This window comes from Dama dama, chromosome X, assembly GCF_033118175.1.
Source record: "Dama dama isolate Ldn47 chromosome X, ASM3311817v1, whole genome shotgun sequence".
NCBI classification, from domain to species: domain Eukaryota; kingdom Metazoa; phylum Chordata; class Mammalia; order Artiodactyla; family Cervidae; genus Dama; species Dama dama.
Window position 1 is genome coordinate 62,054,717 of NC_083714.1, and position 16,357 is coordinate 62,071,073.

The window sequence follows — 16,357 nt, forward strand, 5'->3', positions numbered from 1 at the left end:
AAATAATATGGAAGTTGGAAAGTGTTTTTCCCACAAAGAATTTAAAAAATTTTGTCAAATCTCTTCACAGGGTAGAACTACTCAGGAAAAGTTAAATGGAATACAGATAGAGAGCCCATATGTTTCCACATATATGTGGGTGACAGTTCAAATTCATGGAGAAAAGTGAAAGATTCAGTGTGCCCAGGATCCTCAGCATGTTCAGTGATTCACTAGCAGGATTCACAAGGCTCAGTATACAGTTGTACTCACAGCTATGATTTATTACAAAAGAATGTGAAACCAAATCAGTGAAAAGAAAAAAGTGCATGGAACAAAGTTCAAAAGAAACCACTGCAAACTTCCAGTATTTCTCTCCCAGTGGAGTCCCACAGGATACACTTAATTCCTTCAATAGTTTATGACAACATGTGTGAAATGTTATTTATCAAGGAAGCTTACTAGACACTCAGTGCCCAAGATTTGAGGGAGACTGAGGTAGCTTTTGCCTAGCATGCACCAAAATTCAAGACTCCCAGAAGGAAAAAAGGTATTAATATTTAGCATAAACTGTATTGTTTGCACAGAGAGTTTAGGCACAGTGAGCCAATCATAATCTGTTTTGGGAATAATGGAAACCTTCTTTAAATCCAAGTTAACAGAATCAAGCCAAAGGCCAGCCTCCAAGCAAGTCTTTATAAAGCTCGCAGTCTTACATCTGCTATGCTAACTCTTTTCTACACATTTGGTGAATGGTGTTAGAATAATTAGTTAATCATTTGGGAAAACAGATGATGTCATGTCATGATACATGTAATCAAATTCCAGGAAGATTAGATATCTTAAATATTTCAAAAGATGCAGAAGGATAAAGAAAAATAAATACTCATTTACTTAAAATGAATTTTGACTTGTGATATGTAGAGGGAAATGCAAATAGATTCTTTCCACATAATACCAGTATCATTTATTAAATAATATGCCCCTACTCCAACAATTTCCCATGTCTCTTTTATAGTATATGGTTATCTTCAAATATGTTTCTGAGGTAAATTCTCTTTGGTGTTAGAAGCATACAGGCTTACTTATTGCAGTTTATAATAAATATTGTGGGTTATCTGAAATGTACTACCTATAGTTCATACCTGATTACTCTCCAATTAATATTGTCATTTTATCTTATCTTTAATATTCTTATATTGATTGAGGTAGAGGGTTACTGATATTCTCATATAACTCCTTTGAAATTCTCTTGGAGTTTCAAAAAGGAAAAGTGTGTTGGCCAGGCCAAAGAATATCTCTCTATGTTGCTATGTCAGATAGCATAATTTTTTTCTCATGACTGAATTTTACTTACATATATGAATAAATGTTATTATATATAGTCATATATAACAGGTTCTTTGTCAGTTCATCTGTCAGTGCATATTTAGGTAGTTTCTGTGTCTTGTCTATTGTGAATAATGCTGAAATGAACATGGAAGTACAGATATCTCTTAAAGATAGTGATTTCATTTCCTTTGAATATATACACCAAAGTGGGATTACTGGATGATGTGGTGATTTAAAAAAAATTTTGAAAAACCTCCATGCTGTTTTCCATAGTAGCTGTACTAATTTACATTCCCACCAACAGTGTATAAGAGTTTGCTTTATTTATATTCTTATCAACATGTGTTATCCCTTGTATTTTTGATAATCATCATTCTAACTGGTTGAAGTAATACCTCATTGTGATTTGATTTGCATTTCCCTGATGACTAGTAATGTCATCTTTTCATGACATTAGTGATGTCATCTTTTCATGTAACTGTTGGCCATTTGTATCTCTTCTGTAGAAAACTAATTATTCAGGTTCTTTACCCATTTTAAAATCAGATTATTAGTTTCACTATTCAGTTGTATGATTCCTGGTATGTTTTAGATATTAGTGAAAGAGAAAGTGTTAATCTCTTGGTCGTGACCGACTCTTTGCGACCCCATGGAATGTAGCCTGCCAGGCTCCACTGTTCATGGAATTCTCTAGGCAAGAATCCTGGAGTGAGCTGCCATTCCCTTCTTCAGGGGATCTTCCTGACCGGGGTCGAACTTTCATCTCCTGCATTGCAGACAGATTCATTACCACAGAACCACCTGAGAAGCCCTCTGTTAATGTAGTGTATCTCATTTGTTGATTTGTATATGAAGAACCATGCTTTCATTGCAGATATAAATCTCACTTGATCATGGAATATGATCCTTTCAATGTACTATTGAATTCAGTTTGCTAGCATTTTGTTTAGAGTATTTGCATATAAAATTAATTTATTTTCATTGGAGAATAATTAACAATATTTTGATGGTTTTTGCCATAGATTGACATGAATAAGCCACAGGTATACATGTGTGCCCACTATCCTGAACCCCCCTCCCACCTCCCTCCCCATCCAGTGCCTCTGGATTGTCCCAGACCACCAGCTTTGGGAACCCTCTTCATGCATCGAACTTGCATTGGCATCTGTTTTACATATGGTAATGTACATGTTTCAATGCTATTCTTTCAAATCATCCCACCCTCGCCTTCTTACAATGAGTCCAAAAGTCTGTTCTTTACATCTGTGTCTCCTTTGCTGCCCTGCATGTAGGATCATTGTTACCGTCTTTCTAAATTCCATATATATGCATTAATACACAGTATTTGTCTTTCTCTGTCTTACTTCATTCTGTGTAATAGGTTCCAGTTTCATCCACCTCATTAGAACTGACTCAAATGCATTCCTTTTTATAGCTGAGTAATATTCCATTCTGTATATGTACCACATCTCCCTTATCCTTTGTTCTGCCGGTGGATATCTCTAGGTTGCTTCCATGTCCTAGCTATTTTAACTAGTGCTGAAATGAACGTTGGGGGTAGATGTGTCTTTTTCAATTCTGATTTCTTCAGGGTGTATGCCTAGCAGTGGGATTGCTGGGTTGTATAGCAGTTCTATTCCCAGTTTTTTAAGGAATCTTCACACTTTTCCACAATGGCTGTACCAATTTGCATTCCCAACAACAGTGTAAGAGGGTTGCCTTTTCTCCACACTCTCTCCAGCATTTATTGTTTGTAGACATTTTGATGATGGCCATTCTGACTGGTGTAAGATGATACCTCATTGTTGTTTTGATTTGCATTTATCTAATAATGAGTGATGTTGAGCATCTTTTCTTTTTCTTTTTTTTTTCTTTTCCTTTATTTATTTATTTATTTTTTCAGTGGGTTTTGTCATACATTGATATGAATCAGCCATAGATTTACACGTATTCCCCATCCCGATCCCCCCTCCCACCTCCCTCTCCACCCGATTCCTCTGGGACTTCCCAGTGCACCAGGCCCGAGCACTTGTCTCATGCATCCGACCTGGGCTGGTGATCTGTTTCACCATAGATAATATACATGCTGTTCTTTCGAAACATCCCACCCTCACCTTCTCCCACAGAGTTCAAAAGTCTGTTCTGTACTTCTGTGTCTCTTTTTCTGTTTTGCATATAGGGTTGTCGTTACCATCTTTCTAAATTCCATATATATGTGTTAGTATGCTGTAATGTTCTTTATCTTTCTGGCTTACTTCACTCTGCATAATGGGCTCCAGTTTCATCCATCTCATTAGAACTGGTTCAAATGAATTCTTTTTAACGGCTGAGTAATATTCCATGGTGTATATGTACCAGAGCTTCCTTATCCATTCATCTGCTGATGGGCATCTAGGTTGCTTCCATGTCCTGGCTATTATAAACAGTGCTGCAATGAACATTGGGGTGCACGTGTCTCTTTCAGATCTGGTTTCCTCAGTGTGTATGCCCAGAAGTGGGATTGCTGGGTTATATGGCAGTTCTATTTCCAGTTTTTTAAGAAATCTCCACACTGTTTTCCATAGCGGCTGTACTAGTTTGCATTCCCACCAACAGTGTAAGAGGGTTCCCTTTTCTCCACACCCTCTCCAGCATTTATTGCTTGTAGACTTTTGGATAGCAGCCATCCTGACTGGTGTGTAATGGTACCTCATTGTGGTTTTGATTTGCATTTCTCTGATAATGAGTGATGTTGAGCATCTTTTCATGTGTTTGTTAGCCATCTGTATGTCTTCTTTGGAGAAATGTCTGTTTAGTTACGAGCATCTTTTCATGTGTTTATTAGCCATCTTTATGTCTTCTTTGGATAAATGTCTGTTTAATTCTTTTGCCTGCTTTTTGATTGGGATGTCTGTTACTGTGGTACTGAGCACATGAGTTGCTTGTATATTTTGTATTATTTTTTAATCAATTTATTTTAATTGCAGGATAATTACTTTACAATATCATGATGGTTTTTCCATACATCAACATGAATCAGCCACAGGTGCACATGTGTCCTCCCATCCTGAACCCTCTACCTTCTTCCCTCCCCACCTCATCCCTTTTGGTTGTCCCAGAGCACCAGCTTTGAGTGCCCTGCTTCATGCATCAAACTTGCACTGGTCATGTTTTACATATGGTAATATACATGTTTCAATGCTATTCTCTCAAATCATCCCACCCTTGCCTTCTCCCACATAGTCCAAAAGTCTGTTCCTTACATCTGTGTCTCTTTTGCTGCCTTGCATGTAGCATTGTCATTACCATCTTTCTAAATTCCATATATATGCCTTAATATACAGTACTTGTCTTTCTCTTTCTGATTTACTTCACTCTGTATAATAGGCTCAGTTTCATCCACCTCATTAGAACTGACTCAAATGCATTCTTTTTTATTGAGTAATATTCCATTCTGTATATGTACCACAACTTCCTTATCTATTCTCAGCCGATGGACATTTAGGTTGCTTCCATGTCCTAGCTTTTGTATATAGTGCTGCAGTGAACATTGAGGTACATGTGTCTCTTTCAATTCTGGTTTCCTCGGTGTGTATGCCCAGTAGTGGGACGGCTGGGTCGTATGGCAGTTCTATTCCCAGTTTTTTAAGGAATCTCCACATTGTTCTCAACAGTGGCTGTATCAGATTGCATTCCCACCAACAACATAAGAGAGTTCCCTTTTCTCCACACCATCTCAAGCACTTATTGTTTGTAGACTTTTTGATGGTGGCCATTCTGACTTGTGTGAGATGATACCTCATTGTAGTTTTGATTTGCATTTCTCTAATAATGAGTGATGTTGAGCATCTTTTCATGTGTTTATTAGTCATGTCTTCTTTGAAGAAATATCTGTTTTTTGCCCACTTTTTGATTGGATTGTTCATTTTTCTGCTATTGAACTGCATGAGCTGGTTGTATATTTTGGAGATTAATTCTTTGTCAGTTGCTTCATTTGCTATTATTTTCTCCCATTCTGAGGGCTGCATTTTCACCTTGCTTATAGTTTCCACATTGTGTAACATCAGGTAAGTTTAATTAGGTCCCATTTGTTTATTAGGTCCCATTACTCTGGGGAGTGGGTCCTAGAGGATCTTGCTGTGATTTATGTCAGAGAGGGTTCTGTCTGTTTTCCTCTAAGAGTTTTATAGTTTCTGGTCTTAGATTTAGATCTTTAATCCATTTTGAGTTTCTTTTTGTGTATGGTGTTAGAAAGTGTTCTAGTTTCATTCTTTTAGAGGTGGTTGTTCAATTTATCCAGCACCACTTGTTAAAGAGATTGTTTTTTCTCCATTGTATAGCTTTCCCTACTTTGTCAAAGATAAGGTGTCCATAGGTGTGCAGATTTATTTCTGGGCTTTCTGTTTTGTTCCATTGATCTATATTTCTGCCTTTGTGCCAGTCCCATGCTGTCTTGATGACTTTAGCTTTGGAGTATAGTCTCACGTGACGAGGGTTGATTCCTCCAGTTCCATTCTTTCTAAAGATCACTTTCGCTATTTGAGGTTTTTAGTGTTTCCATACAAATTGTGAAATTATTTGTTCTAGTTCTGTGAAAAATATCATTGGTAGCTGATAGGGATTGCATTGAATCTATAGATTACTCATTTTCACTATGTTGATTCTTCCAATCCATGGACATGATATATTTCTCCATCTATTTGTGTCATCTTTGATTTCTTTCATCAGTGTTTTAGATTTCTATATATAGATCTTTTGTTTCTTTAGGTACGTTTATTCCTATCTATTCAGTTCTTTTCGATGCAATGGTAAATGGGATTGTTTCTTTAATTTCTCTATTATTTCATTATTAGTGTATAGGAATGCAAAGGATTTACGTGTATTAATTTTTTATCCTGCAAATTTACTACATTCATTGAAGAGCTCTATTAATTTTCTGTCAGTTATTTAGGGTTTTCTATGTACAGGATCATGTTATCTGCAAACAGTGAGAGTTTTACTTCTTCTTTCCCAATCTGGATTCTTTTCATTTATTTTTCTTCTATGAATGCTGTGTCTAGGACTTCCAAAACTATGTTGAATAGTAGTGTTGAGTGTGGGCACTGTAGTCCTGTTACTGATTTTAGAGGAAATGCTTTCAGTTTTTCACCATTGAGGATAATGTTTGCTGTGGGTTTGATGTGTATGGCTTTTATTATGTAGAGGTATGTTCCTTCTATTTCTTAGGTTTCTGGAGAGTTTTTGTCATAAATGGGTGTTGAATTTTGTCAAAGCCTTTCTCTGTATCTTTTGAGATAATGATGGTTTTTTTATCTTTGAATTTCTTAACATGGTGGATCACATTGATTTATTTGCAAATATTGAAGAATCCTTGCATCCCTGGGTCTTGTTCTCATGGGTGGGGTCATGCTCAGTAAATATTTAATCCAGTTTTATGTTGATGGTTGGAGCTGTGTTCCCTCCCTGCTATTTTAGTTCAGTTCAGTTCAGTTCAATCTCTCAGTCATATCCGACTCTTTGTAACCCCATGGACTGCAGGACACCAGGCCTCACTGCCCATCACCAACACTCAGAGTTTACACAAACTCATGTCCTTTGGGTCAGTAATGCCATCCAACCATGAGTCCTCTGTCATCCCCTTCTCCTCCCACCTTCAATTTTTCCCAGCATCAGGGTCTATTCAAGTGAGTCAGATCTTCGCATCAGGTGGCCAAAGTATTGGAGCTTCAACTTCAGCATCAGTCCTTCCAATGAACATTCAGGACTGATTTCCTTTAGGATGGACTGGTTGGATCTCCTTGCAGTGCAAGGGACTCTCAAGAGTCCTCTCCAACACCACAGTTCAAAAGCATCAATTCTACGTCGCTCAGCTTTCTTTATAGTCCAACTCTCGCATCCATACATGACCACTGGAAAAACCATAGCCTTGACTAGACGGACCTTTGTTGACAAAGTAATGCCTCTGCTTTTTAATATGCTGTCTAGATTGGTCATAACTTTTCTTCCAAGGAGTAAGCGTCTTTTTATTTCATGCTGCAGTCACCATCCACAGTGATTTTGGAGCCCAAGAAAATAAAGTTTGCCACTGTTTCCACTGTTTCTCCATCTATTTGCCACAAAGTGATGGGACCAGATGCCATGATCTTTGTTTTATGAATGTTGAGCTTTAAGCCAACTTTTCCCCTCTGCTCTTTCACTTTCATCAAGAGGCTCTTTAGTTCTTCTTCACTTTCTGCCATAAGGGTGGTGTCATCTGCATATCTGAGGCTGTTGATATTTCTCCCAGCAATCTTGATTCCAGGTGTGCTTCATCCAGCCCAGAGTTTCTCATGATGTACTCTGCATATAAGTAAAAGAAGCAGGGTGACAATATACAGCCTTGACATACTCATTTTCCTATTTGGAACAAGTCTGTTGTTCCAAGTCCAGTTCTAACTGTTGCTTCCTGACCTGCATACAGATTTCTCAAAGGCAGGTTAGGTGGTCTGGTATTCCCATCTCTTTCAGAATTTTCCACAGTTTACTGTGATCCACACAGTCAAAGGCTTTGGCATAGGCAATAAAGCAGAAATAGATGTAGTTCTGGAATTCTCTTGCTTTTTCAGTGATCCAGCAGATGTTGGCAATTTGACATCTGGTTCCTCTGCCTTTTCTAAAACCCGCTTGTACATATGGAAGTTCATGGTTCACATACTGTTGAAGCCTGCCTTGGAGAATTTTGAGCATTACTTTGCTAGTATGTGAGATGAGTGCAATTGTACGGTAGTTTGAGCATTCTTTGGCATTGCCTTTCTTAGGAATTCGAATGAAAACTGACTTTTTCCAGTCCTATGGCCACTGCTGCATTTTCCAAATTTGCTGGCATACTGAGTGGAGCACTTCCACAGCATCATCTTTTATGATTTGAAATAGCTCAACTGGAATTCCATCACCTCCACTAGCTTTCTTCGTTGTGATGCTTCCTAAGGCCCACTTGACTTCACATTCCAGGATGTCTGGCTCTAGGTGAGTGATCACAACATCGTGATCATCTGGGTCGGGAAGATCTTTTTTGTACAGTTCTTCTGTGTATTCTTGCCACCTCTTCTTAATATCTTCTGCTTCTGTTAGGTCCATACCATTTCTGTCCTTTATTGAGCCCATCTTTGCATGAAATGTTCCCTTGGTATCTCTAATTTTCTTGAAGAGATCTCTAGTCTTTCCCATTCTATTGTTTTCCTCTATATCTTTGCACTGATAACCAAGGAAGGCTTTCTTAACTCTCCTTGCTGTTCTTTGGAACTCTGCATTCAAATGGGTATATCTTTCCTTTTCTCCTTTGCTTTTTGCTTCCCTTCATTTCATAGCTGTTTCTAAGGCTTCCTCCCCTGCTATTTACCTGGGGCCAAACTATGGTAGAGGTAATGAAGATAATGGTGACCTCCTTCAAAAGAAGGAGTACTACTATTATTATTCTTGCCTTGAGAACCCATGAACAGTATGCAAAGGCAAAAAGATAGGACACTGAAAGATTAAATCCCTAGGTCCATACATGCCCAATATGCTACTGGAGATCAATGGAGAAATAACTCCAGAAAGAATGAAGAGACGGCGTCAAAGCAAAAACAACGCTCAGTTGTGGATGTGACTGGTAATGGAAGCAAGGTGGGACTCTGTAAAGAGCAATATTGCGTAGGAACCTGAAATGTTAGGTCCATGAATCAAGGCACATTGGAAGTGGTTAAACAGGAGATGGAGAGTGAACGTTGACATTTTAGGAATCAGCGAACTAAAATGGACTGGAATGGGTGAATTTAACTCAGATGACCATTATATCTACTACTGTGGGCAATAATCCCTTAGAAGAAATGGAGTAGCCATCATAGTCAACAAAAGAGTCCAAAATGCAGTACTTGGATGGAATCTCAGAAACAACAGAATGATCTCTGTTCTTTTCCAAGGAAACCATTCAATATCACAGTCATCCAAGTCTATGCCCCGACCAGAAATGATGAAGAAGGTGAAGTTGAGTGGTTCTATGAAGACCTACAAGACCTTTTAGAACTAACACCCACATAAGATGTCCTATTCATTAGAGGGGACTATAATGCAAAAGTAGGAAGTCAGGAAACACCTGGAGTAACAGGCAAATTTGGCCGTGGAACACAGAATAAAGCAGGGCAAAGGCTAATAGAGTTTTCCCAAGAGAATGCACTGTTCATAGCAAACACCCTCTTCCAACAACACAGGAGAAGACTCTACACATGGATATCACCAGATGGTCAATACTGATATCAGATTGATTATATTCTTTGCAGCCAAAGATGGAGAAGCTCTCTACAGTCAGCAGAAAGAAGACAGGGAGATGACTATGGCTCAGATCATCAACTCCTATTTGCAAAATTCAGGCTTAAATTGAAGAAAGTAGGGACAACAACTAGACCATTCTGGTGTGACCTAAATCAAATCCCTTATGATTATACAATATAAGTAAGTAATAGATTTAAGGGACTAGTTCTAATAGCGTGCCTGATGAACTAAGCACGGAGGTTCGTGACATCATACAGGAGACAGAGATCAAGACCATCTCCAAGAAAAAGAAATGCAAAAAAGAAAAATGGCTGTCTGAGGAGGCCTTACAAATAGCTGTGAAAAGAAGAGAAGCAAAAAGCAAAGGAGAAAAGGAAAGATATACCCATTTGAATGCAGAGTTCCAAAGAACAGCAAGGAGAATTAAGAAAGCCTTCCTCAGTTATCAGTGCAAAGAAATAGAGGAAAACAATAGAATGGGAAAGACTAGAGATCTCTTCAAGAAAATTAGAGATACCAAGGAAACATTTCATGCAAAGATGGGCTCAATAAAGGACAGAAATGGTATGGACCTAACAGAAGCAGAAGATATTAAGAAGAGGTGGCAAGAATACACAGAAGAACTGTACAAAAAAGATCTTCCCGACCCAGATGATCACGATGTTGTGATCACTCACCTAGAGCCAGGCATCCTGGAATGTGAAGTCAAGTGGGCCTTAGGAAGCATCACAACGAAGAAAGCTAGTGGAGGTGATGGAATTCCAGTTGAGCTATTTCAAATCATAAAAGATGATGCTGTGGAAGTGCTCCACTCAGTATGCCAGCAAATTTGGAAAATACAGCAGTGGCCATAGGACTGGAAAAAGTCAGTTTTCATTCGAATTCCTAAGAAAGGCAATGCCAAAGAATGCTCAAACTACCGTACAATTGCACTCATCTCACATACTAGCAAAGTAATGCTCAAAATTCTCCAAGGCAGGCTTCAACAGTATGTGAACCATGAACTTCCATATGTACAAGCGGGTTTTAGAAAAGGCAGAGGAACCAGATGTCAAATTGCCAACATCTGCTGGATCACTGAAAAAGCAAGAGAATTCCAGAATTACATCTATTTCTGCTTTATTGCCTATGCCAAAGCCTTTGACTGTGTGGATCACAGTAAACTGTGGAAAATTCTGAAAGAGATGGGAATACCAAACCACCTAACCTGCCTCTTGAGAAATCTGTATGCAGGTCAGGAAGCAACAGTTAGAACTGGACTTGGAACAACAGACTTGTTCCAAATAGGAAAATGAGTATGTCAAGGCTGTATATTGTCACCCTGCTTCTTTTACTTATATGCAGAGTACATCATGAGAAACTCTGGGCTGGATGAAGCACACCTGGAATCAAGATTGCTGGGAGAAATATCAACAGCCTCAGATATGCAGATGACACCACCCTTATGGCAGAAAGTGAAGAAGAACTAAAGAGCCTCTTGCTGAAAGTGAAAGAGCAGAGGGAAAAAGTTGGCTTAAAGCTCAACATTCATAAAACAAAGATCATGGCATCTGGTCCCATCACTTTGTGGCAAATAGATAAAGAAACAGTGGAAACAGTGGCAAACTTTATTTTCTTGGGCTCCAAAATCACTGTGGATGGTGACTGCAGCCATGAAATAAAAAGACTCTTGCTCCTTGGAAGAACAGCTATGACAAACCTAGACAGTATGTTATAAAGCAGAGACATCACTTCACCCACAAAGATCCATATAGTCAAAGCTATTGTTTTTCCAGTAATCATGTGTGGATGTCAGTTGGACTATAAAGAAGGCTGAATGCCAAAGAATTGATGCTTTCTAACTGTGCTGCTGTAGAAGACTCTTGAGAGTTCTTTGGACAGCAATAAGATCAAACCTGTCCATCCTAAAGGAAATCAGCCCAGAATGTTCATTGGAAGGACTGATGCTGAAGTTGAAGCTCCGATACTTTGGCCACCTGATGTGAAGATGTAACTCAGTGGAAAAGATCCTGATGCTGGGAAAGATTGAGGGCACGAGGAGAAGGATGACATCATTGGATGGCATCATCAACTCAGTGGACATGAGTTTGAGCAAAGACTGGGAGATAGTGAAGGACAGGGAAGCCTTGTATTCTGCAGTCCAGAGAATTGCAAAGAGTCGGGCACAACTGAGTAACTGAACAACAACAATAACTAGACTCAGACACATCTTTATTAATCAAAATAGGAACTATTAGAGTCGACAAATTTTTGCTGACGAGAAATAAGTTTGTTTATTCCTTTAGCATAAAAATTCGTGATTTGGGATTCGACGACATCCTGGAAAGCATATTCTGTATCCTGCTGATTGTGGAAGCTTTTTCCTGAAAAAAGCCTGAAGAAGTGGTAGTCGGTTGGTGAGAGGTCAGGTGAATATGGGAGATGAGGCAAAACTTCATCGCCCAATTCATTCAACTTTTGAAGCATTAGTTGTGTGACATGTGGTGGGGTGATGTCATGGAGAAGAACTGGGCCCTTTCTGTTGACCAATGCTGGCTGCAGGCATTGCTGTTTTCAGTGCATCTCATCAATTTGCTAAGCATAATTCTCAGATGTAATGGTTTCACCAGGATTCAGAAAGCTGTAGTGGTTTAGACTGCCAGCAGACCACCAAACAGTGACCATGATCTTTTTTTGGTGCAGGTTTGACTTTGGGAAGTGTTTTGGAGTGTCTTCCAACCACTGAGGCTGGTCGTCACTGGTTGTTGTATACCATCCACTTTTCATAGCATGTCACAGTCTGCCTGATTGAGAAATGGTTTGATGTTGCATAGAATAAGAGAAGAGGACACTTCAAAACAATGATTTTTAAAATTTTAGACAGCTCATGAGGCACCCACTTATCAAGCTTTTTCTTCTTTCTAATTTGCTTCAAATGCCTAATGGCCATAGAATGGTTGATGTTGAGTTCTTCAGCAGCTTCTCGTGTAGTTGTAACAGAATCAGTTTTGATGATTACTCTCAGTTGTTGTCAACTTCTGATGGCTGGCCACTGGGCTCCTCATCTTCAAGGTTCTTGTCACCTTTAGAAAACTTCTTGAACCACTGCTGTGCTGTATTCTCATTAGCAATTCCTGGGCCAAATGCATTGTTGATGTTGCAAGTTGTCTCACTGCTTTATGACCCATTTTGGACTGGAATAAAATCACTCAAATTTGCTTTTTGTGTAACATGATTTCCATAGTCTAAAATCAATATTAAATAGACAGCAAGTAATGTCATTGGCAAGAAAACACATAGTAATGTGCATTAAATGATGTATAACATAACCACATTTAAGAATGCATTCCGATATCAAAGGCAAATGTCAACAATGCAAAAACTACAATTACTTTTGCACCAGCCTAATAGAATGATTGTTCATCTACATGCAAAAGAAAATCTATACTCATATATTACATCTTTCACTATTATTAACTTAAAATGGATCATTGACTTACATGTAAAAGACAAAACTGTAAAAAAAAAAACTCCTAGAAGACAACATAGTAAAAGATCTAGGTAACTTTGTGTTTGGCAAGGACTTTGTAGATAAAACATCAAAAATGTGATCCATGAAGGAAAAAATTGATAAGTTGAACTTAATTAAAGATAAATCTTCTCTGCAAAATACTCTATTAATAGGATGAAGACAAGTGGAGATTGAGAAGAAAAGTGTTGCAAAACAGAATTTATTAGAAGACTGGTATCCAAAATATACAAAAAAGTCTTTAAATTTAGTAATAAGAAAGCAATCAATGCCATTTTAAAAGGTAGGGGGGGTCTGATCTGACCAGATGATTGACAAATAAAATATACAAATTAGCATATGTAAAGATGCTCAACATCAGAGGGCATTATGGAATTACAAATTAAAACAACAGAAAATAGGACTTCTCTTGTAGCTCAGTGGTCAAGAATCCGCCTGCCAATGCAGTAGACATGGATTCAATCCCTAGTCTGGGAAGATCCCATGTGCCACAGAGCAACTAAGCCCATTCATCACAACTACTGAGCCTGTCCTCTAGACCCCAGGAACCACAAGTATTAAAGCCAGTACACCCTAGAGCCTGTGCTTAGCAACAGAAAAGCCACTGCAATGAGAAGCCTGTGCATCACAACTAGAGAGTAGCCCTCGCTTGCCACAACTGGTGAAAAGCCCACATAGCAAAGAAGACCCAGTGTAGCCAGTAAATAAATAAAATATTTTTAAAAAACAGAAAGTAACCAAGTTAAGCTTAATAGACATAAACAAGTCTCTGTCCGTGGTGAGTAAGAGGGAAGAGGCGTAGATCCTATGTGTTGTATAGGCAAGGAATATGCTACTGTGAAAGTTCATGTGCATACTGTAGGTATGATGCAGCACAGCTGTGTCTGTATCCTGGGCTTAATGCTTGGAGGTTATTTATTTGGTTCTGAGATTTAGATATAAGAGGCAAGTCAGGGTTACACAGGTCTGGTGGAGGCATAGGAGAGTGGAACTTTGGCCATCAGAATTTATTAAACTGGAATCCATTTTGTTATTGTTCAGTAGCTCAGTGGTGTCCGACTCTGCGACCTCAGGGACTGTAGCACACCAGGCTTCCCTGTTCTTAACCATCTACTGGAGCTTGCTCAAACTCATGGCCATTGAGTCAGTGATGCTATCCAACCATCTTGTCCTCTGTCATCCCCTTCTCCTGCCTTCAATCTTTCCCAGCATCAGGGTCTTTTCTAATGAGTCGGGCTCTTCGATTCAGGTGGCCAAAGTATTGGAGCTTCAGCTTCAACATCAGTCCTTCCAATGACTATTCAGGGTTGATTTCCTTTAGGATTGACTGGTTTGATCTCATTGCAGTCCAAGGGACCCTCAAGAGTCTTCTCCAACACCACAGTTCAAAAGTGTCAATTCTTCGGTGCTCAGACTTCTTTATGGTCCAACTCTCACATCCATACATGACTACTGGAAAAACCATAGCTTTGACTATATGGACCTTTGCTGGCAAAATGATGTCTCTCCTTTTCAATACACTGTCTAGATTTGTCATAGCTTGTCTTCCAAGGAGCAAAGAAAGTGAAAGTGAAGTAGCTCAGTCGTGTCCGACTCTTTGCGACCCCGTGGACTGTAGCCTACAAGGCTCCTCCCTCCATGGGATTTTCCAGGCAAGAATACTGGAGTGGCTTGCCATTTCCTCCTCCAGGGGATCTTTCCAACCCAGGGAATGAACCCAGGTCTCCTGCATTGCAGGTAGACGCTTTAACTTCTGAGCCACCAGGGATGTTTAAGGAGCAAGCATCTTCTAATTTCATGGCTGCAATTGCCACCTGCAGTGATTTTGGTGCCCAAGAAAATAAAGTCTGTCACTTTTTCCATTGTTTCCCCATCTAGTTGCCATGAAGTGATGGGACCGGATGCCATGATCTTAGTTTACTGAATGTTGTGTTTTAAACCAGCTTTTTCACTCACCTCTTTCACCTTCATCAAGAGGCTCTTTAGTTCCTCTTGCTTTTTGCCATCAGGGTGGTGTCATCTGCATATCTGAAGTTATTGATGTTTCTCCCAGGAATCTTGATTCCAGCTTGTGGTTCATCCAGCCTGGCACTTTTAAGGATGTATTCAGCATATAAGTTAAATAAGCAGTGTGACAATAGACAGCCTTGATGTACTCTTTTCCCAATTTTGAACCAGTCCTTTGTTCCATGTCTGGTGCTTGACCTGCATACAGGTGTCGCAGGAGGCAGGTAAAGTGGTCTGGTATTCCCATCTTTTTTAAGAATTTTCCACAGTTTGTTGTGATCCACACAGTCAAGGGCTTTAGCATAATCAATGAAGCAGGCATAGATGTTTTTCTGGAAATCTCTTGCTTTTTCGATGATCCAACGTATCATTTCATTTAGGATGAAATAAATACTGCTTACCAGTCAGACAGATATAGGTCAGCATTCTTTTAATATTTAAAGCTTTTCTTTTTCCCTTCGACTTTAAAGATGAAACAATTCATTCAAGCTGGTTTCCTCACATGTAACATGAAGGTAATAGCTTATTTCAATAATAGTTCATACTGTCCAATATTTTTGTGAGTTAATACACAAAATGTTTAAAATAGGACCTTCCTCGGTTCAGTAAATGTTAATGAGTTGTACTGTCTGTTCTCTAAATGAATTAACAATAAAATGTCTAACAGACATTTCAAAATCTCACAGTATAATCTGTCAGCTAGTAGAAGATTCACTCCTCTGTCAGTATCTTGAAATCAAGATTTCACTATATCCAGAATTACCACATAGGATTGCTAATATGACTTTGGATAAATCTGTAAATTTTTATAAAATAATAAGAATGAAACTACAAGTAAAGGTCACCTCTATGGGAGTGGAGATTTCATTTTTGTTTGCGCTGAGGACAAAGTAGATGTTCATATATATATTCGCTGAATGAACGCAAGGCACCAGCCACTTGAAGGAGGAGAAAGAACAGTTCAGAGAGGTAAAGAGATTCACATAACACCCACAGATCTTGGCAGAGCTCAGACTCCCTTCTTTAAGCCTGGCATTCACCCAAGAGAGAGTATACTTTGGAACAAAGAAAACATAATCCACAATTCAGCTAAAGCCATTGAAAGAGCACAGTGACAACTGACATCTGTTGTCTCTAGATACAGTATAGAATTGTCTCTAGATTTTTTCTGTCACCTAAATATTTTACAGTTATCATGTCTGACTCATTGTGACCCCAATAATAAGTATCTAATAACAAGTAAAAGCTGATAGGTAAATATAT

General features: G+C 38.8%; 1 protein-coding gene across 1 annotated transcript in view; it reads left to right on the forward strand.

The window, feature by feature from the left end:
- The window catches only part of GPRASP1 (G protein-coupled receptor associated sorting protein 1), a 93,287-nt gene that overhangs the window by 73,312 nt on the left and 3,618 nt on the right, over positions 1-16,357 (forward strand).